The sequence below is a fragment of the Brachyhypopomus gauderio genome, chromosome 2 (genome assembly GCF_052324685.1).
Source record: "Brachyhypopomus gauderio isolate BG-103 chromosome 2, BGAUD_0.2, whole genome shotgun sequence".
NCBI lineage: Eukaryota > Metazoa > Chordata > Actinopteri > Gymnotiformes > Hypopomidae > Brachyhypopomus > Brachyhypopomus gauderio.
Genome location: NC_135212.1, coordinates 46,346,583 through 46,369,233, shown reverse-complemented (window position 1 = coordinate 46,369,233; position 22,651 = coordinate 46,346,583). Strand labels below are relative to the sequence as shown.

At 44.2% G+C, this 22,651-nt stretch overlaps 1 long non-coding RNA gene across 1 annotated transcript; it reads right to left on the bottom strand.

The window, feature by feature from the left end:
* Positions 1–12,027: 12,027 nt before the first annotated feature.
* LOC143508928 (uncharacterized) lies at positions 12,028–15,248 on the bottom strand. Its single transcript, XR_013129540.1, has 3 exons — positions 14,213–15,248; positions 13,311–13,366; positions 12,028–13,117 (listed from the first exon to the last, which is right to left on the bottom strand). It is a non-coding gene; the product is annotated as an uncharacterized LOC143508928 (long non-coding RNA).
* Positions 15,249–22,651: the final 7,403 nt, after the last annotated feature.

The window sequence follows — 22,651 nt, the reverse complement described above, 5'->3', positions numbered from 1 at the left end:
CAGATCCACACATTGTGAGTCTTGATTGTTTTCCTGCAAACACCACTGAGAAGATTATATCTTATAGGACGTGTGTGTGTGTGTGTGTGTGTGTGTGTGTGTGTGTGTGTGTGTGTGTGTGTTCACAAAAGGGGGAGGATATCTACAAGCAATCAATCATATAAAATAAAAAGACACGGGAAAAGAGAAGGGAGACAAATCTAGGAAGGAGGGAGAAAGAAAAAAAATCATGAAATCAATTACGGTACTTATAATGAAAATATGGCATGAAATAATTGACATAATGTATATTGATATTTGTTTGGGTGTGTGTGTGTGTGTGTGTGTGTGTGTGTGTGTGTGTGTGTGTGTGTGTGTGTGTGTGTGTGTGTGTGTGTGTGTGTGTGTGTGAGAGAGAGAGAGAGTGTGTGTGTACATTGTGCATGAATGGGTGGAAGTGTTTGTTGTTATGTAGTATGGCTCTCATGATAAATCCATGTGTATTAAATACAAATTCTGATTTGGGGATTCTTGCTGCAAATGACCGATGAAAGATGTCCAAGTTCAGTCAAATCCAATAGCTGTTTTTGACAAAAGAAGCTATTTTTTACATTGATTGTGTATCCCATTTATATGTTCTTCCAGTGGGGAGGGAATTGTTGTGTTGTTTTGGTAATACTAGCAAGAGTAGGAGTGTTTCTGCCTTTCTTCCTCATATTGATTGGGGATGTATCTCCTAGAAGACAGAGTGATGGTGACAGTGGTGTAGTGTGTTTGGCCATGGGGATAGGCGATTGATCATTTTTGCCAGGAGCGTTTAATAGGTGTACATTCCCCACATGGCATTGATGTAACTGTCTCGAGTGTTTTGTGTGCACTGATTACAAATTCCAGAAGTGACAAACCCCATTTTGAACAGCTTATGTCTGGTATAAAATTTTGTGAATAACCTTGTATTAGCTGGAGATGTGCGTTGGTGGACATGTGGAAGATGTTTTCACACACGTGAATCCAAAACTTGGCATCAAATGTGAAAGATAAATATTGTGATAGACTTTGTTGCTGGTATGGAAACTGTTGTATTACATTTGATTATTATTACTGTGTGTTTTGTGTAAAAAATATGTGTAGATGACATGCTGATGAAGTCTGATCCCACTGAGGGCTCTAATGTGGAATCTGATTTGGTGAAATTCCAGAAATGTGTGATTCATGTTGTCATATCTCTGGAATTTTTTTGTTTAGGAATGATAAGGTTTTATTATTAAGTGAACGTTTCAGATGAGAAATGCCTTTCTGAGGAGAAATTCTTTTTTTCTGTTCCAAATTGGATGGTGTACAGTTGGTGTAAGAGAAACTGTGGAATTCCCACCAAGATGTCGGAGTCAGGGTTATCGGACCTGTAGAGCAACAGGACTGGGCTGATGAAAGGCAAGGGGGAAATTTCAATATCTTTGCATAATGTTTGTTCCGTTTCAGCCCATGGGTCGCCTACATGATAAGAGTTGAGGCAGTTTATTATGTACTGGAGTTGGTTGGCAAGATAATAATGGTAAAAGTCCGGGGCCTCTAAGCCTCTTTGATTCTTTGAGTTTTATAGTGTAGTTAGTGTAGTGGAGTTTTATAGTGTAGATAGCTTGATTCTAGGTGATTTATTTTTCCAATAAAATTTCATTACACTTGACGTTCAGCTTTTAAACCAGGTAGAAGGGGGCTGTACTGGGGTAAGTGAAAGTAAGTAGATACATTTTGGTAATATGATCGACATCCACCTTCTTAAGGGCCAGGATAAAGTTTGCATTTTATAGCTTTTAGCTGACACTTTTATCCAAAGCGACTCACACATATGGCTAAATACACTTTGAGCAGTTGAAGGTTGGAGGCCTTGATTAGGGGCCCAACAGAGGCAATGTGGTAATGGTAGGAATGGAGGGAAACTATAGGAGTGAAGTCACCACTGCCTGCCCAGTGCCTGTTTAGTTTGGATAACCAACAGCTGGGTTGATGTTAATTCCCAGGTGTGTGATGGGATTAGTGGTGGAAGGGACAGGTAATGACTGTGTCATTTCAGAAAGAGAGGAAGGATCATAGTTTAATTCCAATTAATAAAAACATTTTATGTTTGGTCTCATTCTAAGTAGACTGGATTCTCAGACTAGGTGAATAGGAATGGGGGAGAGTGGACCTGGTCTAGCGCCGACCTGGTCTAGCGCCGACCTGGTCTAGTCCTTCTGTGCAGAATGAAACTGTCGGCGCCAGTCTTGTACCGAACTGGCTAGCTGGCTGTGGACAGAAAGCAGAATGTCACTGAGCTCTGATTTGGAAACGATTGATCCTTTGGTTGTTTTTAGAGATTATCATCTTTTAGAGATGGGTGTTGTGGTTGTTTTACCTTTTAGAGATGGGCGTTGTGGTTGTTTTACCTTTTAGAGATGGGCGTTGTGGTTGTTTTACCTTTTAGAGATGGGCGTTGTGGTTGTTTTATCTTTTAGAGACGGGCGTTGTGGTTGTTTTATCTTTTAGAGATGGGCGTTGTGGTTGTTTTACCTTTTAGAGATGGGCGTTGTGGTTGTTTTACCTTTTAGAGACGGGCGTTGTGGTTGTTTTACCTTTTAGAGACGGGCGTTGTGGTTGTTTTATCTTTTAGAGACGGGCGTTGTGGTTGTTTTATCTTTTAGAGACGGGCGTTGTGGTTGTTTTATCTTTTAGAGACGGGCGTTGTGGTTGTTTTACCTTTTAGAGATGGGCGTTGTGGTTGTTTTACCTTTTAGAGATGGGCGTTGTGGTTGTTTTATCTTTTAGAGATGGGCGTTGTGGTTGTTTTATCTTTTAGAGATGGGCGTTGTGGTTGTTTTATCTTTTAGAGATGGGCGTTGTGGTTGTTTTATCTTTTAGAGACGGGCGTTGTGGTTGTTTTACCTTTTAGAGACGGGCGTTGTGGTTGTTTTACCTTTTAGAGATGGGCGTTGTGGTTGTTTTATCTTTTAGAGACGGGCGTTGTGGTTGTTTTATCTTTTAGAGACGGGCGTTGTGGTTGTTTTATCTTTTAGAGACGGGCGTTGTGGTTGTTTTATCTTTTAGAGATGGGCGTTGTGGTTGTTTTATCTTTTAGAGATGGGCGTTGTGGTTGTTTTATCTTTTAGAGACGGGCGTTGTGGTTGTTTTATCTTTTAGAGACGGGCGTTGTGGTTGTTTTACCTTTTAGAGACGGGCGTTGTGGTTGTTTTACCTTTTAGAGACGGGCGTTGTGGTTGTTTTACCTTTTAGAGATGGGCGTTGTGGTTGTTTTATCTTTTAGAGATGGGCGTTGTGGTTGTTTTATCTTTTAGAGATGGGCGTTGTGGTTGTTTTACCTTTTAGAGATGGGCGTTGTGGTTGTTTTACCTTTGTTTACCTCCTTTGTTCATGATGAGTTGATCGTAGTACAGGTTGATGACTTCATCGGGACATTCCACGTTGGCGAGATGAATAATCCTACACAAAACCAATTAACAAAATAGAAGGAATCAAATGAAAACAGGCCACCTTGTTATCTGGGTGCTGGCGGGCGCCATGTTGTTGCTTGTTGTGTGAGCACGGTCTTGATGTGCGTTAACACATCATGGTGCGAGTGGTGATCTTTTTGTGTTTCTGGTCTTGATGCTGGCAGGTTCCAGGTCCCTTAGCCAGCATATTGTACCTGCTGGGTGTCTGAAGAATGGAAGAACATATATGTTTTATGGTGTGATGTTCACTCTTGAGGACCTGTCTTATCCTGTGGGTAGGGGAAACAACAAGCCCTTCACAGCTAACAAGACCTTAAAATAATATTCAAAAATTAAATGTCTCCTGTTTATACAGTTATCTAGCGCCAGTCCTGAAAAGAGAAACAACCTTTTTAAAGGGCATGGGGTTGTGCTACAAAGAGGTTAATAATTTTCCCATGACAAATACCAAATAATAGTTATATAATCATAGATATAGGTCATTTGCCATTATGATTTTGAACCATCAAGACAGACAAATCAGATATCAGCAAAAAAACTGAATTAAACAATGAGACTTGTGAACTTAATATGAACTTAACCTTTTAGGAGGCCAAGTTAACAAGGTTTCCTGGAGTCTTCTGAATATGTATATGATATATTTTGGTCGAAAAGCCACAAGGACCAAGCATCACAGCTCCATTCTCATTCGGTCAAAACAGCCCTGTTCACAAAAGACAGTCTGGGTGCCTGTTCCTTTAAATGTTAATGAGCCTCTGCTCACCCTACACCCCTTTTCATCTGTGCGATCCCATTGGGACAAACACTGCTGCTGGTGAAAACATAGCGGTACAGCCATATACGACTGAACTGGAGTCAGACCCCGAGTTTCCTCTGATGTCAGGTGTCTGAACATCTGTAATCAGTTATGCTTTGCAGTAAGTACGTAAGAGTGTCTTGCTGCTAGAATGAACAAAGTCAGACACAAAGCAGTTAACACACAAAAGGGTTTTTGTTAACTACAGCTTGGACATTGGCATCAAAAATAAACTTAATCCATCGAGCACTTGGGACCGATGTGGCATTTGATGCTGACCTGTGCAGCCAACATCAGAACAGTGTTCCCGTACCTCCACATAATGATAGCAGGACTGACACGCGTGAGAAACAAAAGAAAATGGTGCACATTCGCAGAGGCAATTCTCAAGTTGTGGGTGGAGATATTTAGATCGAGATTAGCATAATGCTAAAAACTCCTCCTCCTGGTGCAGGAAGGGGAGCCAACTATGACGAGCTTGTTTTAGTGCATGCGTCCCGACACAGGCAACAAATTAACTCTGTTGGTTTATTTCATGGTTTGTGGATTTGCAAGATGCCCATGCAATATCCCCAAATATATGTGCACAAGCACAGGCAACAATACACTCCCTCCAAGTCACTACCATACTTTAACGTCCCTTAATATTTGATGCAATGCACAAACACATATACATTTGTTTTTCATAGTGTATCAGCTTATGACTGAGACTGGCTGGATATCCGTTCAATCAAACCTGACCTGTGTGTTGTTTTCTTGAGTCGTTTTTTGTAGATTTTAATTCCGTTGAATCCGACACAGAATTGGAGGGATAGAGTCAAGTACCAGTGGAAATGAAGGTGTTACAAAACACCTATACCATGACCCCTACACTGATCCCTGATATCGACTGATGTGCTGTGAAGGGCCTTCCTGTGTGTAAAGGTGTGGTGTGAGGTGTTGGGTATGAAGTGTTAAGGGGATGCTGGAAATAAGTCCACCTGGCTTGTATTACAATGCAAAACTACCACTTTCCTGCTCTGTCTTCCACTTGTGTTCTGTCCCTCTGGCAGTTCGGTTTTCTGAATGTTCCTTTTTAATTATGTTTTTTATATCCTATTGGTGGTTGCTCAGTGGATTAAAATACTTTTTTTCCTAAAGAGGTTTCCTTCATAATAGGTAAAGATCAGCCCAGGTAATGATCAGCCCAGGCTTTTCATGCACATCTACAACTCATGAGATCTTTTGATCTCCCTCTTTAAAGAGACCACAACCTCCACTATGGGCTACACCAGGTATCACCAAATGGCGGACCGCGGTCCGGATCCGGACCCGAACGCCGTCCTGTCCGGACCCAATCACATTCCTGATTAACTGGATACGGACCCAAATGCCAAAAAAATTTTAACGGGAGACTATATTTTAAACCGGAGAATTTATTTTCAGACAAGTGTTACGTTCGCACCCCCCCCTTGGTCAACAACTTTCGTTCCCCCCCCCACTGAAAAACTTTCGTTCGCCACCGCAAACCCGGACCTAAGGTCTGAGCTATCTGCCAAAAATGGACCGCGGAAAGATTTAATTGGCTACACCCTCACAATCCCAGCATTCCCAGTTGCAAGTGAGTAGCTGTTCTTACTATTGCATCCTGACATTCTTTCCCCCTTTCTAATCTTTCTACCATTTTTAAAGACTTGTCCTAACTAAATGTGCTCTGACTTTCTCCATACCAACATTTCAAAACAACCATACTTGGCAGCATCGGAGCCAAAGGAAGAAACCCAAAGAAATGTCACCCCTTCCTACACATCCACGTCTCCCTGAGCACCTTCTCCAAGACATCAACAATCACACTGTTCCTCAATGCCCCATGATGCACCACAGAATGATAAGACCACAGTGAAAGTCTGCAGGTGGAAACTCCTTTTAGCTCTTAAGAATTTTGACCAGAAGGTGAGTGGATTATGATTTGACAAGAAGGTAAGTGGAATATGATCTGTAAAGTACAAATGTAAAATTCAAAGTGTCAGACTGCCAAGTCTAGGACTAATGCCACCTTCTTGGTGGTTGAAAGAGCCTTCTGATGTCAACTCATCTTCTTAGAAAAGTAATCTATGGGCCAATCAATTCAAGGAGCATCTGCACTGCTCAAATAAAGGGATACACTTAAACACCACAATGTAACTCCAAGTCAACCACACTTCTGTGAAAACAACCTGTACTGTTAGGAAGCAAAAGTGATTGTGAATCAATTTCACCTGCTGTTGTGCAAATGGAACAGACAACAGGTAGAAATGAGAGGCAAGACACCCCCTATAAAGGAGGTTCTGTAGGCGGTGACCACAGACCTTTTCTCTGTTCTCATCCTTTCTGGCTGATGTTTTGGTCAATTTGGCATTTTGTCAGTTCTCTCACCATAGAGGTAGCATGAGGTGGTGTCTACAACCACCCAACAGGAGGGCAACAACCCAGCAGCAGGACCACTAACTCCTCCTTTGTGTATGGAGGAACAGGAGGAGCAGTACCAGAGCCCTGCAAAATGACCTCCAGCAGGCCACCGATATCCATGTTTCTGCTCAAACTGTCAGAAATAGACTCCATGAGGGTGGAATGAGGGCCCGACGTCCACAAGTGGGGCTTGTGCTTACAGTCCAACATCATGCAGGGCGATTGGCATTTGCCAGACAACACCAAGAATGGCAGATTTGCAATTGGTGCCCTGTGCTCTTCACGGATGAGAGCAGGTTCACACTGAGCACGGGACAGACGTGACAGAGTCTGGAGGCACCGTGGAGAACGTTCTGCTGCCTGCAACATCCTCCAGCATGACCGGTTTTGCAGTGGGTCAGTAATGGTGTGGGGAGGCACTTCTTTGGAGGGCCACACAGACCTCCATGTGCTAGCCAGAAATACCCTGACTGCCATTAGGTACCGGGATGAGATCCTCAAACCCATTATGAGATCATATGCTGGGGCTCTGGGTTCTTCTGATGACAATGCTAGGCCTCATGTGTCTGAAGTGTGTCAGCAGTTCCTGCATGATGAAGGCATTGATGCTATGGACTGAATCCAATGGAGCACATCTGGGACATCATGTCTCGTTCCATCCACCAACAATCCAGGAGTTGACTGATGCTTTAATCCAGGTCTGAGAGGAACCTCCACCTCATCAGGAGCATGCCCAGGCGTTGTAAGGAAGTCATACAGGCGCATGGAGGACACACACACTACTGAGCCTCATTTTAACTTGTCTTGAGGATTTCCACTGAAGTTGGATAAGCCTACCATTTGATTTTCCACTTTGATTTTGAGTACGATTCCAAATCCAGACCTCCATGGGATAATTTTTATTTAATTTGATCATTTTTGTTATTTTGCTCACTATGTAATAAATTAAGATTTTCAACTGGAATATGTTATTCAATATTCATCTAGGATGCGTTATTTTAGTGTTCCCTTTATGTTTTTGAGCAGTGCACCAATTCCAACCTTATATCCTTATATCCATGCACTGTTTACTTAAAAGGGGCATTAAAATCTGGTATCATCGGCACCCATACAGACTTTAGTATGTCAAATGCCTCATTCCAAACATACTAGGCTACTTTGTTTTATAAAAACTTTTAGCTATTGCAGCAAAGTTTGGAACAAGGCAGTAATTGCACATCTTCAGTAAAATCCACACAATCCCAGCAATCGCATCAGCTCCTGTCTGCTTGAAGGGCCAGTCAAGTCCACAATGGCTTGAACTTTTGCTTGCCTCTACAACACCGAACCGTTGTTTCAGTTTCATGATCCAAGTATGTCACCTGACCTTTTACCCCCTTCTCACATTTTCTCAGATTCATGAACAAACGAGCGACCTACAATCTTTGGAATAACTGGCCGAGATGGCCTACACGCTCCAGGCATGAGCTATTGTACATCACCACATTGTCAATAAAACAATATCAGATTTTCTCTACACAATTGTGGCCAAAAGAATTCATATCACAATAATTACAGAACATTAATAAAACACTATCATTCAAATTCATCTATCAGTCCACTTTATTTATTGTGTGTTTTGTAGGCTATGGGATCATTTTGGAGTCTATTATAATATCTGTACAATATAATATGACAAGTACAATTAAGGCAACCACAGCTAACATCTGCCATCAGTACAGTGTGTGTGAAATCAAAGGCTTAAAACTAAACACTGATATAACGAGATTTAATCACCACTGACCATTTTTCTTCTTTCAATTTTTCACATTCTCCGTCTATGGCAGATTTTTATAAAGGAGGACATGCACATTTATTTTATCAGGGTTCAAGCTGGAGAGAAACACTGTCTGAATGTTCCTCAAAGAACGGAAAAGTCATTCAGATCAGACACTGGTAGCGGGAACAAAATGGATCAGGATCATCTGAGCCGGTTTTTGTCCTCTCTCCATTAAATTTCCACCATTGCAACATCTTTGTTCACAGAAATTGTCTGCATGGATGTGCATGTATAAATGTCCAGAATTGCTGTTTGTTTTACCACGTCTGTATCTGTTGATTGTTTATGATCATTTTGAGAATAACAGGCAGGTCCCTTGAGGCCTTAGTGCTGGACACACTGGTCTCCTCCTCTTCATATCCGCCTCTGACAGGAGACTCGTGAAAGGGGGATCAGGAACCACCCTCTCTGGCTGGAGACTCGTGTGTGACCCGTTGTTCTAGTCGTCTTTCAACTGCAGGGATCATATCAGTCTTTTCCATGAAGTTGAACTGTAGGTTCACATATAGGCATACATGTCCAACACTGCAGACAAACACAGGCCATGTTCAACACCGCGGACAGAAAAAAAAACAAACAAACAAAAAACCCTTTAGAACTCGTCCATCAATGTGTGACACTACAGTTAATTTCCTGCGCCAAACAAATTACAAATTATGTGGTATCCATATTTACATTTATTATCACAGCTACCGCCACTTTACTGCATTCTAGAGAATTTAATTTAATGAGTGTATAAATTGCAAATTTGTTTTTATTTTAGAGTAAATTTGAGATTTAAGTTTTTACATTAACAGTCACAACTGTAATAACTGCAATTTCCCCCTGAGATCAATAAAGCATTTCTGATTCCAAACCCAGGCCATGTTCACTGGTGCAGATGAACCCAGGCCATGTTCACTTGTACAGATGAACCCAGGCCATGTTCACTGGTGCAGATGAACCCAGGCCATGTTCACTGGTGCAGATGAACCCAGGCCATGTTCACTGGTGCAGATGAACCCAGGCCATGTTCACTGGTGCAGATGAACCCAGGCCATGTTCACTGGTGCAGATGAACCCAGGCCATGTTCACTTGTACAGATGAACCCAGGCTCTATATGTGGAGATTAAGAACCAATTTGACACCAGCCTACTCGTCACCACATCCACATCCCAACACTGCTCTTGTGAGTCCGTGTGGAAGGTACATTTCCTGCTCTTCACCAGACTACTGTAGTCATCCTCTTGTGCCGTCAGTCAGACGCTGAAGGACAGGTCTCTGCAGCCAGGGAATCAGTGGCTTCAGCACCTTACACGTGTTCAAGAGTAGAGATGTGTAACCCCACACAAGGTACCTGGTGCTTCTGTTACCCATGACAGCAGCTGCCACCGCAGTACAAAAGCCACAGATGGTTAAACGTCTCCTGCAGCTTCATTGTAGCCGTCACTGGGGGGCTTGGCTTATAGGTTACTAAACAATACAGTAGTGCTTGACCAGGTGTTTCCTCTGGTTTAGTGTTGCCAAGGCCAGCTTTGAATTTCACTTTAATAATACTAAATGCCTAATATTTTTAAAAGTAGGTTGTCCGTGTCAAGTACTGAAAAATGTAACCATATTTGAGGCAGATTTTGGCTCACCATTTCCCTGACTGTGTGTGGGTCTCAAAGGAATGCTGCTAACTTTTTACTTTAATGACAGTTCACTCGTTCACAACATCCCAAGGTAATGTGAATGAGTGAAGGTAAACATACTTTAAATATACATTTAAAAAGATTAACTTCTGCACTGCCTTGTATGCCTGGCACTGTTCCATGGTTGAGAGAACAGTTTTGCTTGTAACTAAAGGCTTGTGGGAAATCAATGTTGGAGAAGGATACGTTGGTGCAGAATTCACTTGAAAGAATATGTCTCAAGCATTTCAAGGATCATGCCCATTCAGTTTAAATGGGACAGTCCTTGTGATATAAGCAGCAGGGAAATGAAACCTTCGAAGGTGGCAGCTATGTAACACTTGAACCCAAAATCTGGGACCGATTGATTTGACGTGAAATGGAACTCTGTAGTATTGATGTAATTCTATTGGTACCTTGAAAAGTAGTGACTTCGCTACCCAAGCCAAATATGGAGGGAGATCAAGTTCAGCTTAATTTTTTTTGCCAGCTCTCTCCTTCTTTTTCATAGATGGTTAAATTTTTTGGATGACACTCCTGTAGGCTTTCACAGTAGCGTCCACTTAGTCAATCTTCAGAGCACTTCCAAGTAAAAGGCCCTGCACACCTGGTTTTTTTAATTTGTGAAAAATAAATATTTTCGCAAATAATTTAATGTACTCCTTTTATATTCAAATATATTAATTATATTCATGGTCAAACGGAGTTAACCATCCAGTTAATCAGTATGGCGCAGGCAGGAAATTGGACTTACTTGTATGAACTCAAAGAGGAACCCGTCCTTGGATCTGAAAATCGCTAGCAACTGTTTACAGATAGATTTCTGTGTTAGCAAGCTAAGAAATTATTTTAATTTCTACAAAAAATAAGATCAGGTAATCAGATCATCAATCATGGTTGTGGGTTCCACCACTGACTGACTAACTTCTTGTTAACTAGCTAGTTATCATATGTGGCATTTCAACTGAGGTCAGCTTCTAATTCACACTTCTCTTTAATGAACATATAGTGCACTATAACTTGTCTCGGTCAATAGCAAAATCCATATTTCAACAGTGTCTAATCAAATTCGCTGGTTAAATTAGAGGCTTGAATTGTAAGAAGGCCGGAGGCCGCTTATATATATGTGGTTGATCAGGTAACACCAACAGGTTTTGACTAAACACAGCGAGCTAAATGTGAGAAAGTCAATGTCTACTAGCACTTTCGAAAATAGTTTATTGCATCATATATTGTAAAATTTTATATATTAGTAACTGAGCTAAATTACATAAAATTTAACAAACATTAGCCTGAACATTATTCTCACTGCTGGCTACTACATTATTGAATTAAGTGTCAAATGAAAATATGAGTAGATCGACGATGTAACCAAATAAAGTGCAATTTCTAAATAGAAGTCAGTGGGCAGTATATAAAAAAATTAAGGTTATTTTATGCACTCTTTAGTTTAAAATAAATGCTGAACTGAAGTAGAAGTATGAAGATGATCACATACGTTGAGTAAGGAGGAGAAATGCGGTTCAGGGGTGGGTTTCCCGAAATGTTCGTAGCGCTAAGTACTTCTTAACCTCGTACGTTTCATACGAGGTTACGAAGTACTTAGCGCTACGAACGTTTCGGGAAACCCACCCCAGAGCCTTAAAGTGATCAGTCGAGCTGTGCCAGGTTGTGGGGAGGAGGGGTTTGAAGGAGGTCGGTGGCAGCGTCAGTAGTAAGACATGACATGACTATCTGCTCTGTTCCCCACTCTTCAGTTAGATTTTCAAATGTCCGTTTAATATTTAATTTCATGTGATAATACCACATTGAATACTCCATTTCTCTGATTATATTTTATATCTCTGATTTTTGTCCTTTGGAGAGATTGTAAATTGTGGTTCCTTAATACTTTTTAGTGATTAAACTTGTTCTATTCTCATTCAAATTTCCAATTTTATTTTCTGTTCAGTTGTAAGAGCAGTCATCAAAGCATTTCACTGACAGTTCACTGTGCGTGTGACAAACTTTGATTTTATTTGATTTAAAATCCAGACATGCAGCATTCACTTCCCATTCTGGCGTGATGAAATGAGATGACCAGTAACTCTGATCCAGACGTCAATTGTAAATTGTGTGTCAGCTTTTACTTTCAGGAACATGTGTGGGATTTATTGTAGCCCCAATATGTGCAATTATTGTAATGCTACTTATCTTTTGCTTTCCTATTAGACCAGCAATATGTGAAGCAAATTTGGTTTGACAGGGAAGAGATTAGCCCATGTTAGTTCTGGCAGTGTAGTTAATAGCTAGTCCGCCAGTTCACCCGCATGCTTTGTTCACTGTTCAGTCTCTGTGCCGCTGCACATGGTCGCAGTGATCACCACCGGAGAAACGATTGATTAACGATTCTAGGAAAATTGTTGTTTCACTATTTTACAGTTGAAGACACAGCAGAGCGTATTTGACTGGTTGATAATGAAGCTAACGTTGAAGTGTTAGTTCTGTAACTTACTATACTGTGGCAATGTTGGCCTAAGTGTTGTATGATCGTGTAGAACTACACCTACACTTGACAAGGATTTTACGTAGCAAGATAGGCACCCTCTGCTGACAGCAAAATTTGCACATAGCTAGAAACCTAGTTAGCTATATTGCTACCCACTGTATTGCCATAGATAGCAGCATAGTTTGGACCACCCATTTTCCTGTCCTCCAGTAAAAGAACTCCCATTAATTCAAATACAAATGAATCATGTTGCTGCCTCAGGAAATACAGATACAAATACTGAGCTGTACACGTCCCTACTAGACGGCTAGTTACTGTGTCGTCGTCCTTGTTCTCAACACTCCCATGTTATCCATATAAAACAAGCTCCTCCCTTCAGCCCTTGGATGGCCAATGGGGATGTTGTGTGATAGGAACAGGCTGGCCTCCTTCAGCATGGTGAGTCACCAGGGATGACGTTCAGGAACATCCTGGAACACCACAATCAGACATCTGTGCAAAACACGTTTTTTTGGAACGTATACCTGGAACATCACGCAAGATGCACCATATAGCCATCACAGTCAGGCCCTGATCAAAGTCAAAGCAATGAAGGGAGCTTTGACGGATGAATCACATTTCTTTTATGTTATGTGCATGGGCAGGTGGATGTGTATTGCTTACCTGGGATGACGCCAGTATGTGGTACGGGAAGAAGGCAAGCCAGCACAGGTAGACACCTTGGGTTGTAGTACGTGATGGCCCGGAGAAAAAGGTGCAATTCAAAGTACTCTTAATAACAAAGTAGTTTCAAGTTCACCTTATTCCAATTATCAATATTTTTAGCTCAAAATCTCTATCCAATAACTGTAACTAACAGTAGGACTTATATAGGGCTATACTGGAAGTGGTGTGATGTCACATCCTGCTTTTTAAGTGGGGGAAAATTAACCATAAAGCTCACTAAAGAGAAGCGTCTGAGTCCACCTACAATGAAAACATTGTACAGGAGTCTTCCTCTGTAAACTATTCGCAAGGAAGCATTTTCCCTTTTCTTAATTAGCTTTAATAGAACATGTTTTTTTATACTTTACGTTCCCTGGCCAGATATACAATTCTTTAGATTGTACTGCTATACAAAAAGAAAATATTAACACTCCACATTTCAACAGTGATGCTTTAACATGGTCTTGTTTCCTGGTTTTCTCCATTGATCAACAGATAAGTAACCTTACAGTCATTTAACGAAAGTATTTAACTAAACACGTGTATATATATCTAATGAAAAAAAGGCCAAACTGAATCAAACGTTCATAGATATATGTGTTCAACTGTCTGCATTCAATATACATACACATACATCTACACATGTAGATGTTACTTTTACATGTACCACATACATTAATTACCGCTGCTGGTGGTAGTATAACCCTTCATAGCAACATTACTCTTTAATAGTGGTGGCCTCTTCCACTGTAACGCGCTCTGCCACACTACAAAAGCTGCTGTGGAATATGCAGTGCGGAGGTATATATGCATTCTGTAGGATGAGCTGGATGACGAGGACCGTTTCATGGACGCCGTACCTCGCCCCTCGCAGAACTTGAAGGATCTGCTGCCAGCGATGGTGCTGACCTCCTGACAGACTGCCAGTTCGCTCACCGCCGAGTCCTTCAAGGCACAGTGAGAGAGGAGACATCCGCTCGTACCCAGAACATCTCACGCAGTCTTCTAATCCAGTGGCACCTAGCCCACGTCCTGGAGCACGCTCGTGGTTTCCCTTCTCTACTACCATGACAGGCGATGCTGCTTTAAAGGAGTTCATTAGGAATACAGAAGTTAGCAGACTTGATTTTGCATTATGTTTCAACTAAACATTAACAACTAAATAACTAACCTATATAACTCATTGGAGATTTGAGTTTTTTATTTTTATTGTGCAAAAAATAAATGAATGCATGCCTTTATTTCTTTTATGTGAGTCTATTAGCATTTATTAGTAGGTGACATGCCACACACTTCTGAAATGTAGAAAAGCAAAACGGAGATGAGCAGAGAGATGAAAAGAGAAAAGAGATTACAGTACACGAATGCAGCTGTGCTGTCTCCCTAGTCCCAGCTAATGTGAGATGTGTGTGTGTGTGTGTGTGTGTGCACGTCAGCCAGGCAAGGACGGTAACTGTAATGTCTCTTTCGAGGCTTCTATTCTTGGTTGATTTGTTCTTGAGTTTTTATGATAAAAACATCACATTTCCATGACCTCTACGATCAGTCCCACTGCCCTGAAATAATGTGCATTTTCTCCACAAACTGCGCAGATAAGCGCAGATTCACTTAGACATCAGGTGATGTAACAGCTACCTAACCCAACGAGCTACCTAACCCAACGAGCTACCTAACCCAACGAGCATGCAAGAATCCTCATGTGAAGAAGAAACAGGGTGGGATGCATAAAGACTTGCAGAATGTGGTCCAAATTGTTCAGGTCAGTACACCAGCATGGCCATTATAAGAAGACACTTTAATCCCCATTTACACAACACACTGCCTTTGGATCTTAATGAAACACATGTGACATGCTTTGGTTAAAGTAGGATAAGCACTGCAGCACAAAAGTCTGGGGCCACAAGGGGTAGTGTGGAAGGTTATTTAACATTTTATTATTATTATATTCCCCTCCTGTGGCCATAACCTCCAGCATGCACACACACACACGCACACGCACGCACGCACACACGCACGCACGCACGCACGCACGCACGCACGCACGCACGCGCACACACGCGCACCTTTTTTTGGGTCCAGTCAAAACAGCACTGTTCCTCGCGGGTGCCTGTTCCTTTAAATGTTAATGAGCCTCTGCTCACACTCCACCCCTTTTCATCTGTGCGATCCCATTGGGACAAACACTGCTTGCTGGTGAAAACATAGCGGTACAGCCATATACGGTGCAGGCAAAGACCCCGCGTTTGCTCTAATGTCAAGTGTGCTCATTTTAGCAGCGTGACAGCCCAGCCGCATTCAAGCAAGTGTCCCCGTTTAGCACATTTTCCCCTAGCACAACATGCTTATGTCGCTAACGTTTGCACTCGCATTACTTACCTACCTGTTGGTGAGATGAAGTGCATCTTACATTCATCCAACAAACTAACAGTGTTAACGTAAGCAAGTAAACCAAGTAATTCCAATATTTTACTAGAAAACTGTCTACACACGTTAAACATTAACATTAGCTAATGCTAAATGGTCAAAGACACAAATGGCATTGTTATGTTTTGAACCTTGTAAATGAAGTTTGTACTGTACCGTCTCTTTTAGGGAATGTGTAATAGCCAGGCCTGCATTGCAACTACTGACCCAGGATGGAAGAAGCCGTCAGACAGTTAATTTTATAAAATAAAAGCCATAACCTTTTATGTTGACATTTCTCTGAGCTTGTGTACTGACAAAATCACCACCAACTCCCACCCTACAGCATCAATTAGTCCCACTGCTTATGCTTGTCTTAACAGTGGAGGAGGACACGGAAAGAGCAGTTTGCTAAAATACACACACTCCGAGGTCTGGAGGAATTAAACATGTTAAAAATATAATAAAATCTCTGCCTTTTCCCCCATAAACCCAGTGAGGCTCAATGACCCACGGGAAACCTGACTTAGTGAGACTTGGGTCCTTGAAATGGGGACATACGTGTTGGTTGGACAGAATCCTGCTGTTGTGCGTCCAGGTTTGGGGTTCGCCCTTTGACACAGGAAGTGAACAGCTACTTTGGAAAATTTGGTCTTCTTGATCAAGGCTGGCTCAAGTCTTGACTGGAAGACTGAAGAGAGGATTTAAATGCTACTTCATTTTACCCAACACGAGACAGACAAATGTGTGGTGGAGAGTGATGGTGGCTAACGGTCACCAGATGCAGCTGCCTCCATCATGGCCGTGCTGTTCTTCCAGAAATGGACCTGGTCCCTGGTCCCTGGTCCCTTGCAGCTCATTCCACGCCTAAACCTGCAGTTCTGATCGGTCTTTTGTCCCTCTCTGTGCCTGCTTGTTTTTACCCTGCTCCCACTTCTCACTCACTCAGTCATATACACCGCTCCCTCTTACACCCATTACAGAGTACTGAGGAGAGCAACTCTTCAGTCAGGTGTGTGTGTGTGTGTGTGTGTGTGTGTGTGTGTGTGTGTGTAGGGGGCAGGGGGGGGGGGGGGGGGTATACTGCACTGCCAACCTTGAGAGACTGCAACCCTGGGAAACGCCAGAAATGACAGAAATAAAAACACAAACCTTTCACTTGCTGTTCTAAGCAGAATAAATTGCGCCCTGTCCGTACACACACACACACACACACACAAAGAGAATATACACAGTGGAGGAAGGAGCAAGGACACTTGGCCTGCTGCCCCGTCCCCTGTCGGAGATGATGAGTGTTGCTTCATTAGGGCCAAGTCTTCCCTGTTCTCCCTCTCACTGTGCCTGGGCCCAAGGAGAGAGAGAGTCTATCTGCTCACAGAGGGGAAACACACACGTCAGCCTCTCCTGCCTTACACACGGAGTCCGACATGGCCAGCGCCAGTCAGGGGGAATACAGACACGCACACGCGCGCGCGCACACACACACACACGCACACACACACACAGGGGGGAGAGGACACGAGGGTCTCCCACACAACTCCTGCCGCACACACCACGGCTACACTCCCTGCAGCAGTTGGCTGGGGGTGAAGACGCGTTCAGAAAGAAAACTGCTGCGTACAGCACAGCACACAACACCTCCGCATATTGTTCAAATTAAGCAAAAACAAAAGAAAGTGCATTTTTTTAAATATAATAATAAATAAATAAAGCGGCAGCGTCTGCGAGCTGGAGCCCAGCTGGAAGAGCACGCGTTCAGGGCAGGACTCGCAGCTTTGCTGACTGCAGACACAGCAGTGGGACGGACACACACACACACACACACACACACACACACACACACACACACACACACACACACACACACACACACACACACACACACACAGCTCCACTCGAGCAGCAAACGGACATGTTGAAGCCGAACCCTCCCTAGCAAAGGGAGGCAGGCCTGCAACAGTGGAGAGTCCTGACCCCACGAGTCCCGCACCGCTACATCAACACACCGTAGAGATCCCGCACCGCTACATCAGCACACCGTAGAGATCCCGCACCGCTACATCAGCACACCGTAGAGATCCCGCACCACTACATCAACACACCGTAGAGATCCCGCACCGCTACATCAGCACACCGTAGAGATCCCGCACCGCTACATCAGCACACCGTAGAGATACCGCACCACTACATCAGCACACCGTAGAGATCCCGCACCACTACATCAGCACACCGTAAAGATCCCGCACCGCTACATCAGCACACCGTAGAGATCCCGCACCGCTACATCAGCACACCGTAGAGATCCCGCACCGCTACATCAGCACACCGTAGAGATCTCGCACCGCTACATCAGCACACCGTAGAGATACCGCACCGCTACATCAACACACCGTAGAGATCCCGCACCGCTACATCAGCACACCGTAGAGATCCCGCACCGCTACATCAGCACACCGTAGACATCCCGCACCACTACATCAGCACACCGTAGAGATCCCGCACCTCTACATCAGCACACCGTAGAGATCCCGCACCGCTACATCAGCACACCGTAGAGATCCCGCACCGCTACATCAGCACACCGTAGAGATCCCGCACCGCTACATCAGCACACCGTAGAGATCCCGCACCGCTACATCAGCACACCGTAGAGATCCCGCACCGCTACATCAGCACACCGTAGAGATCCCGCACCGCTACATCAGCACACCGTAGAGATCCCGCACCGCTACATCAGCACACCGTAGAGATCCCGCACCTCTACATCAGCACACCGTAGAGATCCCGCACCACTACATCAGCACACCGTAGAGATCCCGCACCGCTACATCAGCACACCGTAGAGATCCCGCACCGCTACATCAGCACACCGTAGAGATCCCGCACCGCTACATCAGCACACCGTAGAGATCCCGCACCGCTACATCAGCACACCGTAGAGATCCCGCACCGCTACATCAGCACAACGTAGAGATCCCGCACCACTACATCAACACACCGTAGAGATCCCGCACCACTACATCAGCACACCGTAGAGATCCCGCACCACTACATCAGCACACCGTAGAGATCCCGCACCACTACATGCAGGCATGAAAATGGGTCAGGGGTTAAAAAGGTGAGAAGACCGGGGGCGGGGCATGTGACGTCATGGGGATACGGCGACGGGGCGTTGACATGTGACGTCATGGGTATACTGCGACGGGGGGGGGGGGTTGGGGGTGGCTGCTGGTGTACGGGGATACAGCGACAGGTGATGCCAAATATTACGGAGCTCGTAAGGTGACGTCATGTAAAAAATATAATAACGCGTGGCCACGACTTACTAACGCATGCGAACAACTTACTAACGCGTGCGAACAAGATAATTAAGTATTACTTTATATAAAGCCAGGTTTACCTTCCTTGGGCAGTCAGTTCGCGAACATCCCTGGGATCTGCTTGCTTTGCTGTGAAAAAATAAACTTTGTCGCCGCGTGTGAAAGGCGACGTTAGTATCTCGTTCCCACACGTTGATAAGTCGTGGCCACGCGTTATTTATTTATTTTTTACATGATGTCACCTTACGGGCTCCGTAAAATATAGTTAAATCCATAAAAATTTTTTTTTGACTGTCATGTCAATGGATTCAATGTAAATGCAATCCGTAAACGCAAGAAGCCGCTTTCGCCATTCCGGATGGCTCAGTCAAAACCATTACGTCTTAATGAACCAATAAATACATCAGCGGCGAAAATTATTGTAAAAATACCAGGTTTACGTGTTTTTATTTTCTAACATGAGCTAAAGCACAGGGTAGACTCAAACGACAAGAATTTACAACTTCATCTTCAACCTTTTCAGCCCTGGTGCGAATGTGATCCTCACACGTCCCTGGATTCACCAGTTACAACTACAGACACTAGAAAAAACAATCTTGTTTCTTATTTTATGTCAGCGTTAACTACACGGGGTTGACGCGAACTTAAATAGGTAGATAGATGGGCCTATTATCACAAGAGCTTGTGGTTAGATCTGACAGTGTTCAACGCTGTAGCAAACGGCAGTAACTTTGTTTTACCACAAAATATGAAAACGATTGAAACCATTAATAACCCAATTAAATCCACCCAATTAAAAATGTACGATCTGGTAAATGTAGTGGTAAATGTACGATCTGGTAAATGTAGTGGTAAATGTACGATGTGGTAAATGTAGTGGTAAATGTACGCTCTTCTGACTTGTCCGCGGTGTAGCACTAGGTCCTGCTTCTCGTCCCGCTTAGCAGTAAATGAATAACACGAATGAAGAACGTTCGTATGATTGAAACGCTATTTGGCCTCTATGAAGGTTCTGGGCGGAAACTGCTGGCCACTGTCATTGAAATAGCCAATTTCGGAAGTGCTCTGTTTGCTAATTAAGTCAATATGATAATTAAAATATAATCTCCCGACCCCCCCCCCCCCCCCCCCCCCCCCCCCCCCAAACAAAAAACTCATCGGATCTACACGATTCACGTAGGTCACCCTTTTCAACTTCAAAACGGCGAATTTCGCCAAAAGGTGACAGATTTTCATGCCTGCACCGTAGAGATCCCGCACCGCTACATCAGCACACCGTAGAGATCCCGCACCACTACATCAGCACACCGTAGAGATCCCGCACCACTACATCAGCACACCGTAGAGATCCCGCACCACTACATCAACACACCGTAGAGATCCCGCACCACTACATCAACACACCGTAGAGATCCCACACCACTACATCAACACACCGTAGAGATCCCGCACCACTACATCAGCACACCGTAGAGATCCCGCACCACTACATCAGCACACCGTAGAGATCCCGCACCGCTACATCAGCACACCGTAGAGATCCCGCACCGCTACATCAGCACACCGTAGAGATCCCGCACCGCTACATCAGCACACCGTAGAGATCCCGCACCACTACATCAGCACACCGTAGAGATCCCGCACCACTACATCAACACACCGTAGAGATCCCGCACCACTACATCAACACACCGTAGAGATCCCGCACCGCTACATCAACACACCATTAGGGATCTTGACTACGTGGCAGGGTCTCGCTACACTGCAGTGACAGGACGGTGGAGACTCTGGATCAGGAGTGATCGTGGTTTTAGAGCGCGGCTATAATAACTCCACAATAATCCACAATAATTCTCCCTCCTCCAGCTGAGATGGGAAAGGTAAGAGCAGTTGCTATGGAACGATCTCGTCTTGCTTCATTAGCACAGCTGGCTTGAAAAGGTTGAGTCACGTCCTTCTGTCTGGGTTTAAACAACGGCCTTTTACTGAAGACCCACCAGTGCATTAGCAAGACCAGACTGATCCAGTCACTGGACTTCACTGATATTTATTAAGAATCAGTCATGCTAGATCCACCAGAGTACTGTGTGTGTATGCACACACGAAAATACAGACATGCGCGCTCATACGCACGCAAAAACGTGTGTGGGCGGTCGCTCGACACGTGCGCACGCACACACACACACACTTCTCCCTCCATCTTTCCCCAGGTGTCTTGTCTTCCTCTCTTGGTCTGTGTCACTTTCCATCAGTCTTGCTCTCCCCTTTTTTCACCTCACTATCCACCCATCATTTTTATCTCAAGGCCTCAGTATCAGCCATTCATCAGAGTGATGGTGGAGTGTGTGTGTGTGTGTGTGTGTGTGTGTCAGATGGAAAGGGAAATACTACATGAGTGATGGACACTCGAGCATGCACTGCAGTGTGTATGCACGCCCAGTCCGTGTGTGTGTGTGTGTGTGTGTGTATTTATAGTCTTGTCAGGAATATCAGAGGCAATTCTGCTGTGCCCTTTTTGTGGCAGTGGTACACTGTGCCTCCCCTAAGCTGCCCTGGCCTAAACCACCCCCCCCCCCCCCGTGTGGCTCCGCCCCTCCCTGCTGGCCCCTCCTCCTCTCAGAGGCAGTGACAGGGACACGGAGCAGCGCCACTCTTTACAGCTTTGACCTGTCGCACCACTATAAAGAGACAAAGAGTGATGGCAGGAAGCAGGGAGAGAGAGAGAGAGAGAGAGAGAGAGAGAGAGAGGGAGGGAGGGAGGGAGAGGGTGCATGCACAAAGAGGCACCTCCACCTCCATTTGTGTTAACTGCTCTGAAGCCAACCTAATTCCATAACCATCTCTCCATCTGCAGCTCCAATGAGAACACACACTCACAACACGCTAAACGCACACAAGAGTTCACACACACCCACACGGTCCAAAAAGAACAGACAAAGCCGTCCTGATGGCGTTCACGTAGCCCCACACTTCTGTTTTCCTGGGAACTTGTTTGCAATGAAGTGCAGGGCGCTGAATCAGAGTAGCAGAGCTCCGGCCTCTACGCCAAAACTCATTCACATAAACACAAATGACTCACTCCGCAAGACTGAGCAAGTACAAGCATCAAACACACACACACACACACACACACACACACACGCAGGATTAGCCTCTACCTAATATCCATTATTACGTCTCCTTACGGTCTTGTTAAACAGAGCAAAATGACTTCCTTGGTTTCTACCAAGGAAAAGGGAAACTCGACCATGACTTTGTGTTCCCAAAGAAATGGAAGGAAAGCAGATCACGCGTCATCCCACCTGGTGGGTTCCCCACTGGTGCCCTTCGCTCCTAAACCCTTCACGGTGCCCTCGGAGGACAGTAGAGGGGGCAGCCCATGGCGACTCTGACCCCGGACACTCAACAGAGATGCCACACAATTCCACGCCTCGTCTTTGAAGCGCCCCAATCTCACTCATAAACAGCGGGGTTACTGGGGCAAAATTCTCTGTATTTGAAAATGGTCCCTTATATCTGCTAAATTTGGCATGCATGACTCATTTGTAATTTGGGAATTATTTATTTTTTTGTTAA